Source organism: Lactuca serriola, chromosome 3 (assembly GCF_051521515.1).
Source record: "Lactuca serriola cultivar US96UC23 chromosome 3, Lser_US96UC23_V15, whole genome shotgun sequence".
NCBI lineage: Eukaryota > Viridiplantae > Streptophyta > Magnoliopsida > Asterales > Asteraceae > Lactuca > Lactuca serriola.
Window position 1 is genome coordinate 302,004,568 of NC_136410.1, and position 9,838 is coordinate 302,014,405.

Genomic DNA, 9,838 nt, shown 5'->3' on the forward strand with positions numbered 1-9,838 from the left:
TACCATCGGGGTAACACAGGAACATATACAGCTATACTAGAAACAAGTACATATACAGCTATACTAGAAACAGGAACATATACAGCTATACTAGAAACAAGTACATATACAGCTATACTAGAAACAAGTACATATACAGCTATACTAGAAACATGTACATATACATCTATACTAGAAACAAGACATATACAACTATACTAGAACGAGAAACAATACATATACATGAATACGTTAACAATTGTGATCCACTGTGTCGGAGCATGCCTTAAATGTCATGGCCCGAGTTGTAGCCAGAATTCTCTTGGAGGGAGAGCGTGAGTTTGTGTATAGATCTATACCGGATTGACTATCCTACACCTTGCTGCTAGCTACAGCCGGACCTGCAGGTCTGCGGGTGCCAAACATCATTTCTTTTTATTACGACCATTCATTATGTCGTTGTTACCAATCGATAGCATGGTGCAATTTATCACATTATACCTTAATATAAATCCGGTTTAAGGTAGTAGTAATTAGTACAGCAGTAGTTCTTATTATACAAAACTACAGTACTACAATGATTTACCCATTACATATTGTAGTGATAACCTCGCTTAAGCATTAATGTACATACTATATTTTATTAAATGATAGTTACACTTGGGAAATCACATACTTTTACAACAAACGAGTATACAAAACAGTTAAGCCTTGGTAGAAGGTTACTTTAATAGAAAATATAGGATTTTCTGAGAGATTCAAACTTTTACAAACACTTTCAAACACTTACTTACATTTTTACAAACTTATACATTGAGACAGGTTCAAACATTTTGACAAAAAAACATTGACACTAAAATACTTATGAACTCACCAGCTTAATGCTGATAAACTCTTTCAAAATAACTTGTATTCTCAGGTCATCAATAGACAGGTACTGAGGCCAGCTTTTGAGAAGATAGAGTGCATTCAAGACTCATCTCATATTATTTTGTTTTACATTATTTTGGTGTCTATAACTGTACAGAACACACTTGTATTAAAATTATATATTTAATGCAATGGATGATGTTGTTTGCTTATTTACATTTACTGTGTTGTGATACTATACATGACGTCCTCCGCCCCAGAACGTTTCCGCCGTTCTTGGTTTTGGGGTGTGACAGATTGGTATCAGAGCATTGTTTATAGTGAATCAAGTATATCAACCCATAAAAGATATACTAAACTATAAACCCAAAGGGGATTAAAACACTCTGACCAAGAGTCTATACTTTAAATAATAAAATATTTAATTAAGTATACTAGTCTGCATTCATACTAAAATCAGTGTCACAATGACAAGAACAAAAGTATTACGATTGTTAAACATCACAAGTGAGCTCGGGGATGTATGGTCAGTCCTGGGAATGGCATAGCCTGATCAACTATGTTGGTCCCAGGAGTGACTAGCATATGCCCTAGAATGGTTGTGATATGTTAACAAGTCTAAAAACTTACCAACAATACCACAAGAAGATCAGTAGAACTTAAACTTAGAATACAATAGGTGTATTTTAGTGCTACTAGTTACACGTATACTATATTCTTATACCTCTCTTCTCGCGTAGATCTAAATGGCTAGATTCCATCATGACGACCCGTACTTTCCAAATGAAGACAATGTCGGGTGGATCGATGAAGAGCCCGAAGATGAGCATCCAATTCCTTTGGATGATCACCTCGCAGAAGGCTTTTCTGATGGATCTGACTCCGAGCCAGAAGTCAACAACCTACCGCTTGTAGGTCAAGCCCCGAACAACAACCCTCGACCAGCGTTTCCAGGTCCTACTCCTATGTGGGCAAACAACTTGAATCGATGGAGTGATGAGCAGGGTCAACCCTTACCATACTGTGGGGACCGAACCTTTTACAACGTCAGTGATGGTGGCTCTGCTGACAGAGCTCTGCCTGTCATTATCCGCAGAATAGCTCGAAATGTCGAGCAAGGTCGAGCAGCCATCGACTGGGTCATGGAGATTGATGCCAATTCAGGTGTCAACACAGTCCGCATCCGCCAGAAGACATGGAACGGACCCGGAGAACCAACGAAACCCTGCAGCAACAGCTGGCTGCCTCCCGTGCTGAAGTCTTAGAACTTCGAGCTCGTCAGAGAGCTCAGGACCGACACCTTCAAGAGGTGTTTCGTCAAATGTCCGACCTCAGGACTCGCCCGAGAAATTCCCATCGCCATTAGATGATGTCTAGTACATCTCTCTCTTTTGATTAGGGATTAGCCTTTAAACAATTGTGCTCTAAGTAGCACTTGTCTGTAAAATATTCCTAACTTTCAGTACTCTAATTAGGAATCTAGGACTGTCAGTCTTGTCCTTTTGGTATGATGTAAGACCTACTGTTAGGTCGATTTTCCTTGAACTTATTACATCAGTAATACCCGTACTATTGAAATCTATCTAATATGTGGGAAATATTGTACACTTGTGTACTCCTACTAATATTCCTTGTTGTGATTTCAAACACTCATTCAACTATTGGGCTATGGTTAGTTAGTCCATGTGTCACTCTCACGTTGCTTACAAATTGATTCTTACCATCTTTCTTATCTTTATAAACTTATAGCTGAAAGATGCCTCCTCGCAAGTCTCCCAGGAATAGGAATAATCTTGTACCTCCACCACCTCCGGTCATCGATACTGCAGCCCTGAATGCTGCCGTAGCTGCAGCAGTGGCAACTGTCATGGCTCAGTATCACTCATCTGATGCCAGCAGAGGTGGAACCCCAGTGGAATCTATTCCGATTGAAATCCCTGTGCGCTCGAGAGAGTGCTCTTACAAGGATTTCACAAACTGCAAGCCGAAGCCTTTCTATGGCACCGGCGGAGTCATTGCTCTATCGCAATGGTTCGAGAAGACTGAATCAGTCTTCGAAATCTGTTCATGCCCTGCTGCGTGCAAAGTAAAATATGCCGCATGCACCTTTGAGGGTAAAGCCCTAACGTGGTGGAACGGCCACGTCAAAGCCCTAACTCTCGTCGTGGCTAACGACATGGGCTGGGAAACGATGAAGGACCTCATGACTGAGGAATACTGCCCGAGGGGCGAAGTCCAGAAGTTAGAACATGAACTCTGGAACCTGACCATGAAGGGCACCAATGTGATCGCTTACACTGCCCGATTTAGCGAACTGGTGGCCCTATGCCCCAATATGGTTCCCACTGAAGGGAAAAAGATCGAACGGTACGTATGGGGGCTAGTGCCTCCGTACCAGGGGAATGTCTTAGCATCCAACCCCGCTACCTTCGACAGTGCCAAGCGATTGGCACAAAGACTCATTGACCATGGAGTCAAGACCCCTGCAACCACAACCACCCTAGCCATCCCAGAACCATCCAAACCCGCTGGCACCAAGCGGAAGTTTTGGGATGAGAAGAAGAAGCAGCGAGCTGCAAAGAAACAACAAATCGTGGCAGTGCATGTCGCGGTAACCCCTACTGCAGATACTACTCCGGCAAGTCGGTATGTTGGAAGTTTGCCCAAGTGCAACAAATGCAACTACCACCACAACGGCGCCTGCCGTGAAATGCAGTGTTCTAACTGAAACAGAAAAGGACACACCGTCCGATTCTGTAAGTTCCCGGCACAACCGATCTCCCAAGTTCCTAGCTCAGGCGCGAGCCCAACTTGCTATGGATGTGGCGAAACAGGCCACTTTAAAAGGGACTGCCCCAAGGCGAGGAATGCTGGAGGAGCAGGGAGAGTACTAGCAATAGGCCACGGGGAAGCAGTAGCTAACCCGACAGTGGTGACTGGTACGTTCCTCCTTGATAACTCCTATGCATGCATTCTGTTCGATAGTGGGGCGGAGCGAAGCTTCGTAAACCACAAATTTGCTCGCATGCTTAAGCAACAACCACACGCACTTAATGAACAATTCACAGTAGAAATGGCTAATGGGAAAACTGAAAGTACTAATAGCATATACTTAGGTTGTCTTCTAACCTTAGATAACCACTCATTCCCAATTGACCTTATGCCGGTCTCAATAAAAAGTTTCGATGTTATTATCGGCATGGATTGGTTAAGTCTTCATCGCGCCGACATCATGTGCTACGAGAAAGCAGTTCGACTAAACCTCCCATCTAACGAAACCCTTATAGTCTACGGCGACAAACCTAGTGCGAGTCTTCGCATTATATCTAGTATTCAAGCACAGAAATACCTGCGCAAAGAATACCACGCATTCCTTGCTCACGTCGTCGACTCGAGCCTAGGAACGAAAGAACTAAAGAACATCCCAGTAGTGAGCGACTTCCCCGACATTTTCCCAGAAGAACTACCTGGGTTACCTCCGCAACGACAAGTCGAGTTCAGAATCGACTTAGTCCCAGGAGCTACCCCAGTAGCCAAGTCACCCTACCGTTTAGCACCAGCCGAGATGCAGGAACTCTCTGGTCAACTTAACGAACTGCTCAGCAAGGGCTTCATAAGACCAAGTTTCTCACCTTGGGGAGCACCGGTCTTGTTCGTTAAGAAGAAAGACGGATCATTCCGTATGTGTATTGACTACAGAGAACTCAACAAATTGACGATTAAAAATCGTTACCCTCTGCCACGCATAGATGATCTATTCGACCAACTACAAGGGGTGAACTATTTTTCCAAGATTGATCTGAGATCCGGATATCACCAGTTACGAGTGCTTGAGGAGGATGTGCCGAAGACAGCCTTCCGAACTCGTTACGGACACTACGAGTTCGTGGTGATGCCATTCGGATTGACCAATGCGCCCGCAGTCTTCATGGATCTGATGAATAGAGTATGCCGACCTTACTTAGATCAGTTCGTTATCGTTTTCATTGACGACATCCTGATCTACTCCCGAAGTAAGAAAGAGCATGGTGATCATCTGCGACAAGTTCTAGAGACATTACGAAAAGAGAAACTTTATGCGAAGTTCTCGAAATGTGAATTTTGGATCCGAAGAGTCGAATTCTTAGGACACGTGGTAAGCGAAGAGGGAATCCACGTGGACCCATCCAAAATAAAGGCCATTGAGAACTGGTCAGCGCCGAAGACGCCTACAGAAATTCGTCAATTTCTAGGTCTCGCTGGCTACTACCGCAGGTTCATTCAGAACTTCTCCCGAATAGTGAAGCCTCTTACAACCCTGACCCAGAAATGCATGGCCTTTGACTGGGAAGAGAATCAAGAAAGAGCGTTCCAAACGCTCAAACGAGCCTTGTGCACCGCGCCAATACTACCCCTTCCCGAAGGAATAGAAGACTTCGTAGTCTATTGCGATGCATCCAATCAAGGACTCGGATGTGTTCTGATGCAGCGAGGTAAGGTCATCGCCTACGCCTCGAGACAGTTGAAGACACACGAGGTTAACTACACGACCCACGATCTTGAACTAGGAGCAGTAGTGTTTGCTCTGAAGATCTGGAGACATTACTTGTATGGAATGAAGAGCACTATCTTTACCGACCACAAGAGTTTACAACATATTTTCGATCAGAAGGAGCTCAACATGAGACAACGACGGTGGGTCAAGCTACTCAGTGATTACGAATGCGATATTCGTTATCATCCGGGTAAAGCCAACGTAGTAGCAAACGCCCTAAGTCGGAAGGAATATTCTGGTCGCAAGGTCAAGTCATTATCAATAACCATCCATTCACATCTGACTAAGCAAATTCAGGCGGCTCAACTTGAGGCCATGAAACCTGAAAATGTGTCGAGTGAATCCCTTAGAGGAATGGACAAGAACTTCGAAGCCAAGGGTGACGGAGCTTTATATTTCATGAACCGGATCTGGACACCGAAACACGGTGGTTTCCGAGACTTGGTCATGACCGAGGCGCACAACACTCGGTATTCCGTCCACCCAAGTTCAGATAAGATGTATCTGGATCTTAAAAAGCTATACTGGTGGCCTAACATGAAAGCAGAGATTGCTACCTTCGTAAGTAAATGCCTTACTTGCGCAAAGGTTAAGGTCGAGTACCAGAAGCCCTCTGGTTTATTACAACAACCAGAGATTCCAGAATGGAAGTGGGAGCGGATCACTATGGATTTCATAACCAAGTTGCCCAAGACGACGGGTGGACTTGACACCATATGGGTCATTGTTGATAGATTGACCAAGTCTGCACACTTCCTGCCTATCAAAGAAACCGACAAGATGGAGAAACTTACGAGAACATACATTAGGGAAATTGTACGGTTGCATGGTGTACCTATGTCCATTATCTCCGATAGAGATAGTAGGTTCACCTCAAGATTTTGGCAATCACTACAACGTTCCCTAGGAACAAGGCTAGACATGAGCACAGCCTACCATCCACAGACCGACGGACAGAGTGAGAGGACCATCCAAACACTGGAAGATATGTTGCGAGCTTGTGTGATTGATTTTGGGAAGGCATGGGATACTCATTTACCCCTTGTCGAATTTTCCTATAATAACAGTTATCACACGAGCATCAAGACTGCTCCATTCGAAGCTCTCTACGGCCGAAAGTGCAGATCCCCTCTGTGCTGGGCTGAGGTGGGTGATACCCAATTAGCAAGAGGGCAAGCTTCCGACAGTACTCTCACCGGTCTGGAAATCATTCGGGAAATGACAGAGAAAATCGTTCAGATCCGTGAACGATTGAAAGCCTCTAGAGACCAACAGAAGAGCTACGCCGATAAACGAAGAAAACCTTTGGAATTTCAGGTGGGAGACCGAGTCCTTCTCAAAGTCTCACCCTGGAAGGGTTTGATACGCTTCGGCAAGCGTGGGAAGCTAAATCCGAGGTACATAGGGCCTTTCGAGATTCTTGCCAGAGTCGGCCCCGTAGCTTACAAACTCGACCTACCCGACACACTTCGTAACGTACATTCTACATTCCACGTATCTAACTTGAAAAAGTGTCTGTCCAACGAGACTCTCGTAATCCCACTCGACGAGATCGAGATCAACGAGAGCCTCAACTTCGTGGAAGAACCTGTAGAGATCATGGACCGTGAGGTCAAGCAGACGAAACAAAGTCGTATCCCTATCGTGAAGGTTCGCTGGAACGCCAAGTGAGGACCGGAATTCACTTGGGAACGCGAGGATCAGATGAAGTTGAAATACCCTCATCTTTTCGCTTAATTGTTGTAACTTTATATTTGCTTAAATTCTAATTTCGGGACGAAATTCATTCTAACGGGGGGATGATGTGATAACCCGAAATTTCCATTTGTACGAACATTATCTATCCAATAGAAGCTAGTCCAGTTTCTGTGATTTTCATACTTTTCCGAAACAGTATGTGTACATTAGGGTTTATGTTTAAGGTGATATCAGGAGAGTGGATACTCCTGGTTTTGTGAAATTTGAGCATTCCAAGTTTCATACTGTTACAGTCCAACGTCAGGAATAAAAATATTTTCTGCCAAAATATTCCAGGACTATAAATAGTTTTCTGAATTAAATTAATTCATTATTCACAATTCCAAATAGAGAAAAGCCATATTCTCTCTGAAGGATCTTCGGGTTTTCATCCCATATTGTGAGTCTACTTTACTAAATGTATTTCAATACTTGTTAGATGCTTATTAACATCAATAACATGTTTAGATTACAAGATCCCGGAGTTTACCGCCCAAGAACGTTCTTGGGGAGTAAACTCCAAAACGGAGCCTAAAGGCTTCCTAGTCCCGATTCCTTGTTAGACAACTTGTTTAGGGGTTAGTGTATAAACATTTGGGACTAAAAAGCAACCAAGAAACACAAGATCTTGGAGTTTACGGCCAAGGAACTTTCTTGGGCCGTAAACCCCTTTTCAAGGGCATTTAGTGCCCTAAATCACCCCTAATGCTTAAGGACTTTAACCCTCAAATGCTTGTGCCTATTTTAGACATCAAAACCCTTCAAAATCATAAGATTAATAGGAGTTTATGGCCAAGAACCTCTCTTGGGCCGTAAACCCCTTTTTCTAGGGTAAAAAGCATTCCAAACACACCTTAGGCCTTAAGACAATTACCTTTGAGCACATGGGACTTAAATGGAGAACAAAAGACATCATAATCACTCCTTAAAAGGAGTTTACGGCCAAGGAACATATCTTGGGCCGTAAACTCCAAGTGAAGGCACAAAAGTGTGCCTCTTGTCCCCATTAGCCTTAGATAAAATCATGGAAGCCATCCTTGATGTGTAAGTGCCTCAAAACAATTAAAAGCCATCACCCCATAGGAGTTTACCGCCGTAAACTCTAGGGTAAATGGACTTTAGGCCGTAAACTCCCCTATGGAGCATTCTAGGGCCTTAAACTACTTCATGTGTTATTCCAACAAAGCTAGGAGTGTACTAGGATCAAGATAGCACTTTAAAACACCCAAAACCACCATGTGAGGAGTTCACGGCCATAAACCCATGAGTTTACGGCCGTAAACTCCAAAGGGTGGGGTTTGTTGGGTGGTGAACTCTTATGCAAGGCCATTTGATGTTTCAAACCCTTTTGCCTTATCCCGTAGCAACTTAGATGCAACCATTTGGACCTTAAACACTTATAAAAAGTGTTTACATGTTCCTAAGTGTTTTAACTTATTTATTAAGTTATTATTTGTCTAATTAGTTATATATATGCTTATTATATGATAACTAGGCTCGTGCATGTAAACAAGTCTCCGTTTGCCACCTAGCACGGTATCCGACACTACGATTCGTACAACTCACCACAAGTGAGTTCATACCCCTTGAATCAACCTTTGAAATGATTTTAAATGTTTTAAATACTTTATGGGGGTGAATACAAGTCAAATACTTATAGTTATTGCTTCAATCACATGTGATTGCATTTAATCACATGTGATTAATAACTAGGAAACCAACGATTTTTACCACTGTTCAAACTGTTTATCAAACTGCTTTACTTTGAAACGTTTTACAAACTCTTTTACTATCCAAACTTATTTATAGACTGTGATTCAAACAAATGCTTCTTATACTTAAACTGTTTTATCAACTTATGCCTCCAAATTGTTTTATAGATCGACATCAAGTCGATCTTCTCTTGAAATTATATTTATGCTTCAAATGTCTTATGAAAACTTATTTATGCTTTTATATATTCAATTACATGCCCATATATGTATAGATATATAAATAATGTTTAAAGGGCTTAGGAAGGCCATCCGCCCTATTTCCTTTTTCTCGATTTGGATGTGGTCTGGTGGGATTTCGGGTGACCATCCGAAGGTCGTTTCCATATTACTTATATATCATATATACATGTATAGACATAAAAGTACTTCCGTATTCATACTTATCAGTACATCAATAGTTAGTTACCATCGGGGTAACACAGGAACATATACAGCTATACTAGAAACAAGTACATATACAGCTATACTAGAAACAGGAACATATACAGCTATACTAGAAACAAGTACATATACAGCTATACTAGAAACAAGTACATATACAACTATACTAGAAACAAGTACATATACAGCTATACTAGAAACATGTACATATACATCTATACTAGAAACAAGACATATACAACTATACTAGAACGAGAAACAATACATATACATGAATACGTTAACAATTGTGATCCACTGTGTCGGAGCATGTCTTAAATGTCATGGCCCGAGTTGTAGCCAGAATTCTCTTGGAGGGAGAGCGTGAGTTTGTGTATAGATCTATACCGGATTGACTATCCTACACCTTGCTGCTAGCTACAGCCGGACCTGCAGGTCTGCGGGTGCCAAACATCATTTCTTTTTATTACGACCATTCATTATGTCGTTGTTACCAATCGATAGCATGGTGCAATTTATCACATTATACCTTAATATAAATCCGGTTTAAGGTAGTAGTAAT